Here is a 17,752-nt window from a genome sequence, read left to right on the forward strand (position 1 = left end):
TTATGGAGTATGCAGCATGCAAGAACAATATGATTCAGTTTATATTCCGCTATGTTGATTCCTGTGGGAAATAGGCAGAACTAGCTGACCATTATTCCAAAGGCATTCTCCACCACTCTTCTGGCTCTGACCAGCCAGTAATTAAAAACCCTCTTGTTCAGGGTTAGGGTCCTCATGGGGAACGGCAGCATCAGATGGTCACCTAGCCAAAACGCTTCATCAGCCACAAAGACAAATGGGAGTCCTGACACATTTTCTTCTGGAGGTGGCAAGCCCAAGCCGCCATTCTGGAGACGTCTAAAGAACTGTGTGGGTGATGACACCACCATCCAAGATCCGGCCATTTCTCTCGACGTCCACATACAGAAACTCGTATGTCGCAGACGCCAACAGCACAATACTATTAAATCCCTTATAATTGAAATAGTATGACCCTGAGTTGGGGTTTGGGACTATGTGGACATGCTACCCATCTATTGCCCCTCCACAATTGGGGAAGTCCCAATGCTGGGCGAACTGGGAAGACACGACTGTGTGTTTGAAGGAAACTGTGTCAAACAAGGAAAAAAAAAAATTAGTACTTTTGCACATAACATTGCAAGCAGATTAGATACAAACATTCTTGGCCAACATAAGTATTAAATTTCTTTAAATTAGTATTTAAAAACAAAAGTATAAGTTCCACTTATCAGATTCTTCACCCCCTCTGATCGCCCATTGTAAAAATGTTATGGTGGGGGTGGGTAGATGTTTTGGACAGGTAACCCTCCTCAATTTATTGAGAGCTGAATGCATAAATAATGTGTGTTACTTTGGGCAGTCCCTCCTTATTTACACTATTGGCAGCCCACTGGACAGGTAAGAAGTGTCATAATAAAAAAATATGAATACACGCTGTCCAAATTGAAGCACATTTTTACATTCTGCAATTACTTATCAAGATAATAAGAGAACATGATCATAGGAAAAAGCTTTAAACAGTACCATTTGAAAGTATTCAGGCAGTCCCTTGCACTACATGCTTTGGTGAATTCATCCATAAATCTGACCACAAAAGAGGTAGGTATAGTGTGTATGGTTTTGGCAAAGTCAGCAGATAGAGTATTGATATTGGTTAACTTAGCAGTTGGGGGAGGGAGGGTTCCAAATGAGTTTTGCCCCTCCCCCCAAAAAAAACCTCTTACACACAAATTTAAGGACAAAAATAGCATTTTAGGATGTGTTTAGGGTAAGTACTACAATGGAGCTGACAAAATACATTGTTAAGTGACTAGGCTAGGTGTGTATGGGCCCAGGATAGCATGCTGAGGAGGTTAGTGAAGGCAAATATGCATGAAGGACAAAAAATGAACTTTAAAAGCTTTTAGCATGCATGAGGACAAAGAAGACATTCAAAGCATATTACAATCATGGTAATTATGGAATGATGAAAGAAATACAATACATTAGCAAAAATTAAATACATAGAATGTGATGTTAAAGGATAATACTTTCCTTAATATAGTCCTTCTGCAGGACCTGAATGATGGCAGAACAGGTCTCTGGAATAATGATTCCCAGAGCCTGGGGGTAGATGCCAGTCGAGAACTTGATGTCCTGCAGACTTCTCCCTATCGCCAAGTACCGCAAGGTGGTGATGAGCCTCTGCTTGGGAGTGATAACTTGCCACATGCAGGTGTCCTGCTTCGTAATATATGGGGACAGCAAAGCCAACAGGTGGTGAAAAATGGGGTCTGTCATCCGGAGATAATTCCTGAAATCATCAGGATTATTATCCTGGATCTTCCGCAGCAAAGGCATATTAGAGAATGTCACACTGGAGCAACCAATTCTTCATCCATGAACTCCTCACCCTGTTCATGGACTGGACTTGGGTCAAAGCAAGAACTCCAACACCAAGCAATTGCACAGCTGAACTCTACAATGAGTCAGTACCCGCAACATGGCTAGAAAACGGTCGGCTGGTCAGAATGAACTAACAGAATGCACTGAAATTCAGAAAGGACCCGAGAAGAACGATCTGAGAATCAGAAACGAGCAGACAAGAACACATTGAAAAACAGATACAAACTAAAAAATAGAATGCACTGAAATCCAGGAACAAACTGACAACACGCACTGAAGAACAGATACAAACCCACAAGCACAAACTGAAGAGCAGTAACGAACTGAAAAGCACAAAGCTGGAAAGCGCAAATCATGTCTCACCAAACTTCTACTAACACAAGATAAACGCAAGATTAGCAGAAGGAGCCCAAAGGGTGGCGCACTGGCTATTGAACTTCCTTTTTATAGTCCCTTCATAAGTGTTGTACATCACGGCATTCTTGCTGATCGGAATTTCAGACAACATTTGAGTGACCATGTGTATGCAAGACAAGTTTGAGCCAATATCTGTTAGAAAAAAATCCATGGTTTTGTTGTCGGAATGTCCGATCGTGTGTACATGCACTAATCTTATGCCACAGGCGCTTCTAGTATCATCTGTTTGCCAAGGTTGAAGGGGTCAGGGCCTGATTCTGTGTGTAGTGAGGGGGGCCAGTGAGTCCAGTGAGGCTAGAAGTGAAGCGTTGTACACAGAAGTGGCTAGGCTGGTGCAGGATAGGGGTGAGATTATTTTCGTAGAGGTTGTCGGTAGCAGAGTAGAGAAGAGTTGAGATGACGTAGGTTTCTGAGGGTAACTTTTAGGCAGTTGGACGGAGAGGAGGTGGAGGAGAGGGAGAGAGTTAAACTAATAAAGTAGGGATCAGAGAGAGGGAATGGATAGTTAGAGAGGTTTTATGGAGTGCGAAGGTGAGAGAAAACGAGGTCAAGGATATTGTCTTCAAAGTGAGTAGGAGCATGTATCTACTGCTTCAGGTCAAAGGAGGAGGTTAGGCTGAGAAGTCTGGAAGTGGCAGGAGTGTTAGTATTAACAGGGATGTTGAAGTCACCCAGAATGCTTGTGGGGATTTCAGAAGAAAGAAAGTAGGGTAGTCAGGCAGAGAAGTCATCAAGAAAGGTTGATACTGATCAAGGGGGCCTGTATATCACAGTTATCCTTAGAGAAACTGGAGTGAAGAGACAAATGCAGTGTGCTTCGAAACAGAAGAGTGACAGAGGGGGAGGTGGTTGAAGTACCTGAATGTGGGGCTAAAAGGATTCCGACGCCTCCTCCCTTATGTCCATTGGATCTGGGGTAGTGAGTCCAGAGAAGACCATCATGGGATAGGGCAGCAAAAGACACAGTGTCGGATTCATGAAGCCATGTTTTCATAATGGCAAGTAGATTAAATGAGTTATCGATAAAGGGGTCATGGAGAGAGGTGATTTTGTTACAGACAGAGTGGGAATACCAAAAGGCACAACAGAAAGGGAGTCTGGTCTTGGAAAGAATGGAAATGGGAACTAAATTGTGTTGATTGCAGCTACTGCCAGAAGGTGCATGATGATGGGTGCATGGGGTACAGTTAAATGATGGAGGCCCGGGGTTTGGAGATATATATCCAGAGGTTAGGAGAAGCAGGAGGGTGAGGAAGGTAATGTGGGAGCGGGATTTTTATGAAGGGATATGGCCCAGGGTCCTGGAGATTTTTTGTGTGTGTGGATTTAGAATTAGCAGGAATTGGTGGGTTCAGTAGTAAGGATAGGACAGACATGACAGCGGCCAAGAACAAGAGTTACACCACCACACCGTCATTTGATGGTGGGCAGGCAGCAAGCAGCTAAATATAGTGCCTGGGGGGTCCCCTAAGTCTGCATGTAAAGTGGGGCATCGGTACCATGTATAGAAACTGCTGAAGCAAAAATGACATTTATAAAGCCAAAAAATTACATCTTCCCGGCAAATTGTCTTTATTTTATAAACAACTGCTTGGGGAGCCAGTCTGTATGATGTGATGAATCCACAATTTAGTGCATTAGGAACAAAATTAGAGATTTTTTTGGATAAATTCTGGTGTCTGTTTCGCCGGAATTTGAATAGAAGTAACAAATGTGGAAAAATTTGGCTTTGGGTGTTGGTGGTGCCCTCACACCATTAGAGGCACTCTTGATGAAAGTAAAAATTGGCCTTGCGGTCAAAAATGTAAATTATATGCATGACAACCCTGGGTGCTGAGGACTAAAAAAAATTCTATCACTGAGGCAGCCCCCTTCTCCACTGCTCCTCTCTTGACAAAGACAAGCCTCAAAAATGGCTTTTCCATGAGATTGTAACCTACCAGAGATTGGAAAGGTGTTACATAAACTCCTCTTTAACCTTCCTAGCGGTATGATTATTTCAGATTTTAGGTGCTGAAAGCGGTACAATTATTTTGCATGAAAATTTGGCGTTTTATATTGTAGTCCTGTAATTCTTAGGAATAACTCACTTAAATCTGTCCAAACCAGAGTCTAGCAGGCATCCCGGGTATGATAAAGTTTGAAAAATGAAATCATAAATTATAATATAATAAATAACTATAAATAATTATACCAAATAATAATATAATAATAATAAAAAACACTGAAATTTGCTCATTTGCAGAACTGTCACTGTCATTACTTTCCAGTATTTGATGACGGATCTCCCCAAAAATCGCTATCGCTCAATTCTGCGTATTTGGCACCGTTCTCCATCCCCGTGTGTCGCAACGCTCGCAGGGAACAGAGATCGGCTCTGTGATACATCGAGTGGAGGACGAGCCGCTCACAGTGTGGGGGGACATCGCTGGATCCAGGGGAGAAGGTAAGTAAACCCTCCCTGCATTCAGCGATGCGGTCCAGAGTCTGGTTTTTGGTACAAAATCTCCACCTCAAGCCAGACTCGGGAATACCGCCAGGGGGTTAAGGTGTCCTCAAGATATATCATCCTTTGCACCCTCTGTGGGGATCGGATGATTTCCAAGACTTTCCTCTTGTACAGAAACAGTGGTCAAGGAGGGTTTCCAATCAATAGTGATCCTTCTCCCTGATGCCACAAATTCTCGGGTCCTTTCGCCCCTGTAGTTATGTAATCTTATTGATATGTCCATATATATATATATATATATATATATATATATATATATATATATATTAAATACGATCTAAATGTACTATATATGGCTTTCAAGTATATCTGATAACATCTTTTTCCCCCTTTTAAACAGTCTAATACTAGTTACATTTTCGGAGGTGGGTCAACCCTTTTCCGAGCCCTCGGCTATCTGACGCCCCACGGTGAGACGTGTGGACGATGGTTTTTTTGCAACAGATGTCTTATATATACATGAATTGTTATTGTGTGTATTCACATAAAGTATTTTGTGAGTAATATGTATATTTCTCCTCAGCTACACGACAATTATTTCTCTACACCATCTAACTATTAAAAGCTCCTGAAGTCTGCAAAACATGTAGAGTAACCAATATATAGATAGTATTGTTTTTCTAGGTGTTACAATAAGATGTATCCTTTTTGATTGTCATGACTTGTTTTTATTTTGTGAAATACGTTACTATATATGTTTTTGTAATAAAATTCCCGTAATAATCTTACTCTTGACTGCTTAATATCAGTTGATATACAGTACCATTAAAGTCCAAACATAGCCTCTCTCGCTTTGTCTATAAACATTAGAGTTTATTCTCTGATAGCTGATAGCCACAAATATTGAACAGTTGCTCAACAGCTTGGTAAGGCTACAATATAAATGAGAGAGATGAGGCAGATTTTATCTTGAAAGAAACATTGTAATGTATTATTTAAGAGACAATAGCCACAAATATTGTTCAGTGGTTGGACAGTATCAAGCCACATCTAAGGTTTCAATATAAAGGGAGAGATGAGGTGTTTTATTATCTTGAAATAAACATTAGAGAGTAATCTTAGTAATACAACATCCACAGATGTTGTACAGTTACTGGACAATATGTAAATAGCTTGGTTAGACTGCAATGTAAAAGGGAGAGACAGGCAGGTTTTATCATGAAAAAAAATTAGAGCATACTATTTGAGGATCACTAGCTAGAAATATCGTACAGTTGCTGGATAGTATGTAAGCAGCTTGGTAAGACTGCAATGAAGGAGAGGTGAGGCAAGTAGTATTTTAAAATAGATAATACAGCAGGTGTTATTTACAAAAACAGCAGCACACATAATCTGGTGCACCTGTGCATAGAAACTAATTAGATTGTAACCTCAGCTTGTTCAATTAAGCTTAACCATTTAAAGCGGGAGTCCGCCGGGAGTCCGCCGCTTTTTTTTTAAAAGCCAGCAGCTACAAATACTGCAGCTGCTGACTTTTAAAATAATGACACTTACCCGCCCAGCGTGCCCGCGATGTCGGCACCCAAAGCCGATCTCTCGACCGTCTCTCGGGTGCTGCCGCCGCCATCTTGGGTATGGGAATCAGGAAGTGGAGCCTTTCGGCTTAATTTCCCGGTTCCCTACTGCGCAGGTGCGAGTCACGCTGCGCAATAAGGATGGTCCCCGCTGTCTCTGGGATCCATGTTTTTCCCAGCAGGCAGCGGGGGACCTTCGGAAAGGGGCGTAGATTCTGCGGAAAGGGGCGTACCTTCTGCAGAATCTACACCGGAAGTGGGTGCAGATACCTGTACTGTACAGGTACCTGCACCCCCCTCCCCCTGAAAGGTGCCAATTATGGCGCCGGAGGGGGGGAGGGTTCCAATGAGTGGAAAGTCCACTTTAGGGTGGACCTCCGCTTTACCAGAAGGATTTGCCCCCTTAATGACCAGGCGATTTCTTTTGCAATACGGCACTGCATTGCTTCAAGTGACAATTGCGCGGTCGTGCGACACTGTACCCAAACAAAATTTATGTCCCTTTTTTCCCCACAAATAGAGCTTTATTTTGGTGGTATTTGATCACCTACATGGTTTTTATTTTCTGCCCTATAAACAAACAAAGAGTGACAATTTAAGAAAAATACTTTTTGCTTTAATACATATCCCCAAAAAATATTTAAAAAAAATGTATTCATTAGCTTAGGCGGATCTTTATTCTTCTACATATTTTTGGTAAAAAAAATTGCAATAGGTGTATATTAATTGGTTTGCGAAAAAGTTATCGCATCTACAAACTATGGAATAGATTTAGGGACTTTTTTATTCTATTGTTTTTACTAGAAATGGCGGCAATCTGCGATTTTTAGGGTTTCAAGGGTTTAACTGTGCTCCCTCATCCTGTTCTAACTGTAGGGGGATGGGCTCACTGGGATATGACAGAGATCACTTTCCCTGATCACTAGAAACAGAAGATCTCTGACATGTCCCCGTCAGATCCCCATTCTGCCTGTGTACTAGGCAAACGTGGATTGCCACTGACTTTGAGTCTGCCCGACCCGTGGGCACGCTCTCTCGGCATGCAGCGGGAGCAAGAGCTTTCTGCCTGAAATTGAGCCTACAGGTACCGCAATGCATGCAGATCAGCTGACCTTCTGCCGTATAACGACGGCGGATGGCCAGCAAGTGGTTAACCAAAACCTAGACACTGTGGTTTCTCTGCAGAGCTGCTACTGATACTGTTTTAGTAAATAAGTGTATTTTTTGAGATAACAAGGAAATTCATTATGCGTGAATTGCATAGACTTTCCTGCATTGGGGTACACCAACATTCTTGGAATAGTGTGTTAATTGAAAAAACAAAACAAAAAAAAAAACACATGAGGCTTTACAGGTACAAACAAGTGTCACTGATAAAATTGTATTATCAGATCATAAATATTGCCGAACTGTGTGTTAGTCTCAATATTTTACTTATTGTTTCTTTATCCCTCTGTGGTCCTAAATTGTTTTCCCATTTTTTAATATATGGTGGGATCTCCAGCTCGCCAACTGACATCAACAGCCCATACATCCTAGAAATAATTCCTTTAGGGTTTTCTGTTGTACAGAGTTGCTCCAACATAGTCAACTTGTCCTCAGATCTTATTGGTTGAGGTAAACTTCCGATGAAGTGGATCAGCTGGAGATACCTCCATTCGCTAATTAACATTAATCCCTTGTGTTCTAAATCACTAAATGTTATAAGTTTCCCTTTTTTAATAATATCTTTTATTTGTATTTTTCTTTTTTTATCCAATTCCCTCCTATTACCCCTCTACCTGGTGGGAAAATCTAATTTTCTTTCAGTGCTATAAGCGGTGAATTATAGTGACCAATTAGTTTTTTCAGCTCATTTGTATTCGAATCTAGTGCCCTCAATTTTGGAGGATTCCACACTATCTTAAAAAGTTGCGCCTTACTATTGCATTCTAAATTCACCCACCTTTTCTCACTTTCTTTCTCACCTACCCATTCGACTATTCCAGACAGTACTATCGCCTTATAATAATTTCGAATGCCGGGAACCGCTAACCCCCTTCGCTTTTTTCCTGTTTTAATACTGAAAAGGAAATCCTTGTTTTTTTATTATTCCAAACAAATTTAATCAGTAGGGATTTCAACTTTAAAAAATAACTAGCAGGTATTTCGATCGGCATCATCTGGAATTTATATTGGATCTTTGGGAGTATAAACATCTTTAGTGCGTTTATTCGTCCCAGCCACGATAATGGTCTATTACTGAATCTTCAAAGTTCTATTTTAATTTCATAGTGGGATGTAATTTAGTTGATAAATCTTCTTCAAAGAATTTGATAATTTTATTCCTAAGTATTTCAATTCTTTCTCCCATGTAAATTTACATCCCTCTTGAAGCTGTTGTACTTCTTGTTTACAGACATTGATATTAAAAATTTCAGATTTTGTTTGGTTATTTTAAAATTGAACAATTCCCCATAGTATTCCAGGGCCTTAATTAACTTAGGCATTGTGTTTTTAGGTTTACTAATATAAAACAATACATCGTCCGCAAATGCTGCCAGTTTATGCACCTCCTTCCCCACCTTAATTTCTGTAATTTCGGATCGTAGAGAGTAATGGTTCCAGCGATAGCACAAATAAGAGGGAAGACAATGGGCAACCCTGTCTAGTCCCGTTTTCCATCTCAAAGGGAGGAGAGGGTGTCCCGTTTATCTTTATAGTTGCTGTAGGGTGGTAATAAAGTGTTTTAATCCATTGGACCATCCTTGGTCCGATTCTCATTTTTTCCAATGTCTGAAACATAAATCCCCAGTCTACCCTGTCAAAGGCCTTTTGAGCGTCCGTTGACAGAAGTAGTACCGGGGATCCTGTCTCCTCCCTTTGAGATAGCAACAAAAGGGTTCTCACCCCGTTGTCCTTACCCTCCCTGCCAGATATAAACCCAACCTGGTCCGGGTGAACCAGTGAGTTCATTAATGTCTTCATTCTACCTGCCAATATTTTGGCGAATAATTTAGTATCTGCATTTAACAGTGTTATTGGTCTATAGCTGGAACACATAGTCTTATCTTTCCCCTCCTTCCGGATTACAGTTATTGAAGCTGTCAATGCCTCCATCCCTAGTCCATTCATATATTTGCATAGTCTCGGGATCAGTATATCTTTAAACTTTTTGTAATAATAAATTGTTAGTCCATCAGGTCTGGGACTTTTCCCAGGGGCTGAATCTATTAATGCTTTATTTATTTCCTCCTCCGTTATGGGGCTTTCTAGATTTTTCTTTTCAGCAATCTTGGGCAATCTAGCATTATTTAGATACTCATTTATTTTTCTTGTTTTTTCTCCTATCACCTTTTCCTTATTTTTTACTGCATAGAGTCTCTCGTAGTAAGTTTTAAATGATTCTGCTATTTCTTTTATTGTATAGATCATATCCCCATGTTTGAATTTCCTGTATGTAGTTAATAGATTTTATCCTTTGAAGCATTTTTGATAAATATTTAGTAGGTTTGTTGCCTTCCTGGTATCTTTCTTTAGCCAATTGATTAAAGATTTTTTTTGGTTTCCTTTTCCATTAGCCCTAGTTCTTCTCTTTTGGATATTAGTTTCTGGAAGAGCTTTTTGTCTGTAAAACGATTTTTATGTTGTTGTTCTATTTTACAGAGATTTCATTTTAAAGATTTCATCCCTGAATTTTTTAGTCTTATCGGAGCACTCTTTTTTTCTTGGTCCCCAGGGCTATCATAAGGCTTGCCCTGAAATCTCTTCTGTGCTATTTATTGAAAAATACTGTTCTAATTCTTTACGCACTATTTCGCACCCCTCCTTATCATAAATTAATTCTTCATTTAGATGCCGCGAAAAGGCTTGTCTCTGTTGACCAGGAATCTGCATTTTCATCTTTACAGGAGCGTGGTCTGACAGTGTAGTTATTTCTATACTGGTTTCTATTACACTTTCAAGTGTTCCACAAAAATATTATCGATCTTAGAGTATGTCCCGGGGACAGGGGAGTAAAATGTATAATCCTATAATTTCGAGTGTTTGACCCTCCAAACATCTACCAATTGGCTACTGCTCAATTTTTGTTTTATCTTTTTTAATTGTACGTTGCTCGTCCCCTGTGCACCTGACATACTATCTAACTTAGGATCCAAACAAAAATGTATGTCTCCCATCATGATCACATGACCACTCTTAAAGTGGTTGTAAACCCCTACAACCAACTTTGACCTACAGGTAGGGATGAGTCGAACACCCCCCGGTTCGGTTTGCACCAGAACTTTCGAACGGACCCCAAATTCGTACGAACTTTAGAACCCCATTGAAGTCTATGGGACTCGAACGTTCGAAATTAAAAGTGCTCATTTTAACGGCTAATATACAAGATGCTGTCCTAAAAAGGGTTTGGGGGCCTGGCTTCTGCCCCAGGGGACATGGGTCAATGCCTAAAATGTTTTTAAAAATGGCAGTTTTGTCAGGAGCACTGATTTTAATGACGATTAAAGTGAAAAAAAAGTGAAATATTTCATTTAAATATGGTGCCTGGGGGGTGTCTGTAGTATTCCTGTGAAGTGCTACGTGTTTCCCGTGTTTAGAACAGTCCCTGCACAAAATGACATTTAATGGAAATAACATCATTTAAAACTGCTTGCGGTTGCAACATAGTTATTATTTATTCACAACGGATGTGCATGAGAATCTTGAATAGTTTTAACCAGAAGTTCATTAGGTTGGTTAATTGGGTCTTTAAAAGGGGACCTGTTTCAAAAACTATCTGGGAATTTGTTACGACCAAATTTACAAAAGACTCTGGTGCTGTATGCTTTACTCAAATTACTTCAGGATCTCCATGTTCTTCAGGGTAAGCCCATAATATCGGGTCAGGGATTGATTTCTGAAAATCTTAGTTGATTAGTCAATTCTTAGGCCCTATGTCATAAGCCTTCCCCATCTTCAAGACATGTTCTTAGGGTCAATGATTTGATTATTCCACAAGGAGCTCTGTTAGTCACCATTTATGTGGAGGTGCTATACAGCAGTATCCAGCACCAACAGGGATTGAAGGCGATGACAAAAACGTTGTACCAATCCAGCACTATGACATGGGATTATGTAGACTATATTCTGCTTTTCTTGGAATTTTTACCAAAGTCTGCAATCCATAAGCAATTTCATATTAACTTATTCAAAAATGAAAAAAGGTGTTGCTTTTACATGATAGCTCATAATTGAACCTGTTTTGTCATTTGAATGCAATATCATATTTTGTTGTGAAAAAGCAAGATATTGTCTCCTTTACCTCATACTATTTGGGGACAATTCTGTATCTCAGTCTATTATGTTTAGCTTTCTACCGTGCATTTTTCTGATAAATAAAGGAATTAGAAAAAAAAAAAAGAAATATTAAGAAAAAAAAAAAAAAAACTGCTTGCGGTTTTAATGTTATATCTGGTTCCTGCAATATGGTTGAAAATCATTGAGAAAAATGGCATGGGTAGCCCTCCCTGCCCATTACCAGCCCCTTTGGGTCTTGTACGCATATTAAGGGGAACCCCGTACCCATATTAAAAAAAGGAAATGCGTGTGGCCCCTAGGCCCAATATACTCAGAACAGCAGTATACAGGCGGTGCAAACAAGACAGGGACTGTGTAGGTTTGTTGTGTTAAGTTGAATCTGTTTGTAATTTACAACTGGTACATTTTTAAAGTGTAGCTTCAGTCAAAAAAACTATTTTTAAGCTTTTTGGAAAACATAGGGAAGGGTTATCACCCCTGTATAATTTGTTTTGTCGTCCATCTTTTTTCATCTCACTTGCTGTTGTCTCCTTCCGTTTGCAAGTAGGAGATGTTTGTAAGTTGGATGTTTGAAAGTAGGGGCCTGCCCTATATGCTCTGCAGAAATGGCGGAACAAGGTGTTGGTTTTACCACAACATTGTAAGCCTTCAAAGTGACTGTTGGTGGGCGCTGGAGCGCCCTGCTGTGAATGATTATATCAAGAATTGTAATTACATGCCATTGTTGAACAGTGGTAGAAAAATTGACCTTTGGTGGTTGTGGTGCTGGTGCCACAACACTATAAGTCCTCACCGTTACTCTGGGTGGGCACAGGAAAGGGCCCTCCTGTGAAATATTATATCAAGAATTGTAATTACATGTCCCTGTTAAACAGGGGCAGAAAAATTGGGCCTTAGGCACTGGTGCTGGTGCCACCACACTGCAACCTCTCCCATATACTCTAGTTTTAGTGCAGGAATTAGCCCTGCTGCAAAGCATTGCATCAAAAATTGTAATTAAACGCCACTGTTAAACAGGGGCAGAAAAATTGGGCCTTAGGCGCTGGTGCCACGATACTGCAACCTCTCCCATATACTCTAGTTTTAGTGCAGGAATTAGCCCTGCTGCAAAGCATTGCATCAAAAATTGTAATTAAACTCCCCTGTTAAACAGGGGCAGAAAAATTGGGCCTTAGGCACTGGTGCTGGTGCCACCACACTGCAACCTCTCCCATATACTCTAGTTGTAGTGCAGGAATTAGCCCTGCTGCAAAGCATTGCATCAAAAATTGTAATTAAACACCCCTGTCAAACAGGGGCAGACAAATTGGGCTGATGGCATCACCCAGAACCAGAAATGTTCTTCCAACATATCAGCGGAGGAGGAAGAGGATAGACAATCAACATAACAGAACAGTCACTCAGCATCAGCATAGGCAGTCTTGAAGGGATGTGATATTTAAAAAAAAAATTATTCAGTTACATCAACTTCAGGTGCTTGGTAGCTGTGGGTGATCCAAGACTGATTCATCTTGATGAAGGTCAGTCGATCAACTGATTCGGTGGACAGGCGCACCCTGTGATCGGTAACAAAGCCACCAGCAGCACTGAAAGTGCGTTCTGAAAGAACGCTGGATGCAGGACAGGCAAGTAGCTAAATTACATACTGTGCAAGCTCTGGCCAGTGATCCATCCTCAAGACCCAGTAAGCCAGAGGATTTTTGGTGGGAAAGGTGTCCAAGTCTGACCTTGCCCCTAGGTATTCCTGCACCATGTAAATCAGATGCTGGCGATGGTTGCTGGAACCGATCATACCTTGGGGCTGCGGACTAAAAAATTGTCTGAAAGCATCGGTCAGACGGCCACCTTCTCCACCGCTCCTTCTGACTGATGCCCCAGCAACACGTTGTCCAGGACTAGGAGTTTGTAACCTCCCAGTCTCTGGGAACGCGTTGCAAAGACCTTTCTGCAAGGCCTCCCAGAGATGTCTCATCCTCTGCTCCCTCTGCGATGGCATGATAAGGTCGGCAACCTTACCCTTGTACCGTGGATCAAGGAGAATGGCCAGCCAGTAATGGTCCCTTTCCTTGATCTGAAGAATACGAGGATCCTTCCGCAGGCTTTGCAGGATCAGGGAGGCCATGCAGCATAGGTTAGCTGAGGCATTCAGTCCGTAGTCCTCTGGGTCACTAAGGACAACATGATCCGCAGCTACCTCCTCCCAGCCACGTACAAGTCCACGGGTTTCTTGGGACTGTAAATCATCCCTACAAGACTGCTGCTGCTGATGCTGAGTGCCAGCCTCCACCTCCATGCTGACACAATCATTCTCCTCCTCCTCCTCCTCCTCATCCTCTTCCTGTGTGATGGGTGGCACAGCAGGAACACTGTCTGGATAAAGGGGGCCTTGAGAGGCAAGGAAGTCCTCCTCTTCCTGCCTCTGTTCTGCCTCAAGTGCCCTGTCCATTATTCCACGCAGCGCATGCTCCAAGAGGTGGACAAGAGGTACAGTGTCACTGATGCATGCACTGTCACTGCTCACCATCCTTGTGGCCTCCTCAAACGGTGACAAGACAGTGCATGCATCCCTGATCATGCCTCACTGGCATGGTGAGAAAAAACCGAGCTCCCCTGACCCTGTCCTGGTGCCGTAGTCGCACAGGTACTTATTGATGGCCCTCTGCTGCGTGTGCAGCCGCTGCAGCATGGCCAACGTTGAGTTCCACCTGGTGGGCATGTCACATATAAGGCGGTTCTTGGGCAGGTTCAACTCCTTTTGGAGCTCAGCCAGCCGAGCATAGGCATTAAATGATCGGTAGAAATGCACACAGACTTTCCTGGCCTGCTTCAGGACATCCTGTAAGCCCGGGTACCTGCCCAAGAACTGCTGCACCACCAGGTTAAGGACGTGAGCCACACAGGGCACATGGGTCAGTTGTCCTTGTCGGAGGGCGGAGAGGAGGTTGGTGCCATTGTCACAAACCACCATTCCTGGCTTAAGCTGGCGTGGCGTCAACCACCTCTCGGCCTGCCCCTGCAGAGCTGACAAAACATCCGCCCCAGTGTGGCTCCTGTCCCCCGAACAAACCAGCGCAAGCACGGCATGGCATCGTTTTGCCTGCGTACTTGCGTAGCCCCTGGAACGCCTACGAAGCACCGCTGGTTCTGAGGACAGAGCACTGGAAGAGGCCATGGAGGAAGAAGAAGAGGAGGGGGTGGAGGAGAGAGGTGTGTCACAACCAATAGTAGCATTTTGCAGGCGTGGTGGCGGAACAACCTCCAACACTACTGCACCTTGTCCTGCATCCTTCCCAGCTGCCAGAAGAGTGACCCAATGGGCCGTGAAAGACAGGTAACGTCCCTGTCCATGCCTGCTGGACCATGAGTCAGCGGTAATATGCATTTACCACTGAGCGCCCTGTCCAGCGAGGCAAGGACATTGCCTTCCACATGCCGGTAGAGAGCCGGAATCGCCTTCCGTGAGAAAAAGTGGTGTTTGGGGACCTGCCACTGAGGAACCGCACATTGTACAAACTCATGGAAGGGGGCCGAGTCTACCAACTGAAAAGGAGGCAGTTGAAGTGCTAGCAATTTAGCCAAGCTAGCATTCAACCGCTGGGCATGTGGATGGCTGGGAGTGAACTTCTTTCGCTGGTCCAGCAGCTGGGGCAGGGACATTTGCCTGCTATAATCGGACATGGGTGTACTGCTAGCAGAGTGCCCGGAAGCACTTGGCTGTGACACACCTAATTCTACACCTTTATTCCTCTCAGAGCAGGTTTCAGAGAGGACTGAAGGTCCGCTTTGTTCTTTGGTGTGGATCTTTGAGGTACGCTTGCCAATGAGCTGCATGGCAGGTCAACATATGTCTGGTCAAGCATGTGGTGCCCAAGCGGCTGATGTTTTGGCCACGCGAGATACGCTTGAGACATATGTTGCAAATAGCAGCGGTGGGATCTGATGCACTCGTCTCAAAAAAGGCCCACACCAAAGAACTTTTAGAATAACGCGCAGAGGCAGCGCCCTGCACAGGCGGAGCTCTGCGGTGTGATTCAGTCGGTATGCTGCCCCTAAGCTGGCCCCCGGAGGGCATCCTGCCTCGTTGGACATGTGCCTCCTCCTCCTCTCTCCTACCAGGCACCCACGTGGAGTCAGTGCCCTCGTCATCCCCTCCCTCTTCATCGCTGGAGCAAACCTGCCAGTATGCTGCAGCTTGTGGAACATGACTGCCAGATTGCTGTCCTTCTTGAGCATCCCCTCTCTCTGCATTCACGCTACTGCCTTCCTCTAGCTGAGTATCATCATCAGAGGCTACAAAACACTGGGCATCCTCCTGGAGCATGTACCCAACACTGTGCTCAAAGAGTTCAGGAGACTCCTCAGGAGGACTTGGTGGGTCTAGGGAAGGAGTCACTGATGATGACATTGAGAGGAGGGAAGACGATGCGTTGGCAGCTGCTTTGCTAGTACCCTGAGACTGGGTGAGAGAGGATGAGGAGGATGAAGAGGGCTTGGTCATCCACTCTACCAAGTCGTTGGCATGTTGCGGCTCAACATGTCCATCTGCCGAAAAGAAGGACAAGCGTGTCCCATGGCCATGTGCTGATGATGACAATGCACCGCGTCCACGACCAGCACTGTTGTCTCTAGACACAGAGCCTGCTTGCCCTCTTTTATCGGCTTGTGCCTGTCTGCCTCTCCTTGCTGGCCTTCCAGACATGGGAATGGCCTGAAGGGAGTTGGGAAAACCAGCAATTGGGTAGTGTATATTGTGCTGGAGGCACACACAACTTCCACTAACTTCTGCAGATGGCAGATGGCTCAAATAGAGAAGAGCTATGTAGATGGATATAGTGGTGTATACTGGGTTCAGAGCACGCAGACAGCACGCACAATCTCCTACCGTTGACTGCAAGCTCTATTTAAAACGAGCAAGATAGTTTGCTATATAGGTGAATATAGCGGTGTATACTGGGTTCAAAGCACGCAGACAGCACGCACAAGCTCCTACCGCTGACTGCAAGCTCTATTTAAAATGAGCAAGATAGTTTGCTATATAGGTGGATATAGCGGTGTATACTGGGTTCAGAGCACGCAGACAGCACGCACAAGCTCCTACCGCTGACTGCAAGCTCTAGTTAAAACGAGCAAGATAGTTTGCTATATAGGTGGATATAGCGGTGTATACTGGGTTCAGAGCACGCAGACAGCACGCACAAGCGCCTACCGCTGACTGCAAGCTCTATTTAAAACGAGCAAGATAGTTTGCTATATAGGTGGATAAAGCGGTGTATACTGGGTTCAGAGCACGCAGACAGCACGCACAAGCTCCTACCGCTGACTGCAAGCTCTATTAAAAACAAGCAAGATAGTTTGCTATATAAGTGTATATAGCGGTGTATACTGGGTTCAGAGCACACAGACAGTACGCACAAGCTCCTACCGCTGACTGCAAGCTCTATTTAAAACGAGCAAGATAGTTTGCTATATAGGTGGATATAGCGGTGTATACTGGGTTCAGAGCACGCAGACAGCACGCACAAGCTTCTACCGCTGACTGCAAGCTCTATTTAAAACGAGCAAGATAGTTAGCTATATAGGTGGATATAGCGGTGTATACTGGGTTCAGAGCACACAGACAGTACGCACAAGCTTCTAACACTGCCTGCAAGCTCTATTATAAAAGATAGATATATCGCTAGCTATATAGGTGAATATAGCGGTGTATACTGCGGTCAGGGTACGCAGACAACAACCACTACAGAAGAGCAAGAACGAAAAATCGGCCGATAACGATCGGTGTATACTGTGTTGAAGGTACACAGAACACCCACTAACTGCTACAGACGCCAACACACTACACAAGGCCACCGCGCTGATGGCCTTATATAGTGTGGGGCGTGTACTACACAGCCTGAGCTATGATTGGCCACAGGCATCCTGCGCCAATCATGAGCCAGCAATACACTGCGCCATCGCAGTGCATTGTGGGCCGTGAGCGCCACACAAATTTGGCGCAAACGGCCCATAACGTTCAGAATTCGCCGAACGGGCGAACAGCCGATGTTCGAGCCGAACATATGTTCGACTCGAACACGAAGCTCATCCCTACCTACAGGTAAGCCTAGATTAAGGCTTACCTGTAGGTCCAAGAAATATCTCCTAAACCTACACGGTTTAGGAGATATTTGCCGAAAGACAGGCACCG

This window comes from Lithobates pipiens, unplaced genomic scaffold (assembly GCF_037356315.1).
Source record: "Lithobates pipiens isolate NorthernLeopardFrog02 unplaced genomic scaffold, aLitPip1_a1.2 Scaffold_3, whole genome shotgun sequence".
Classification (NCBI taxonomy): Eukaryota; Metazoa; Chordata; class Amphibia; order Anura; family Ranidae; genus Lithobates; species Lithobates pipiens.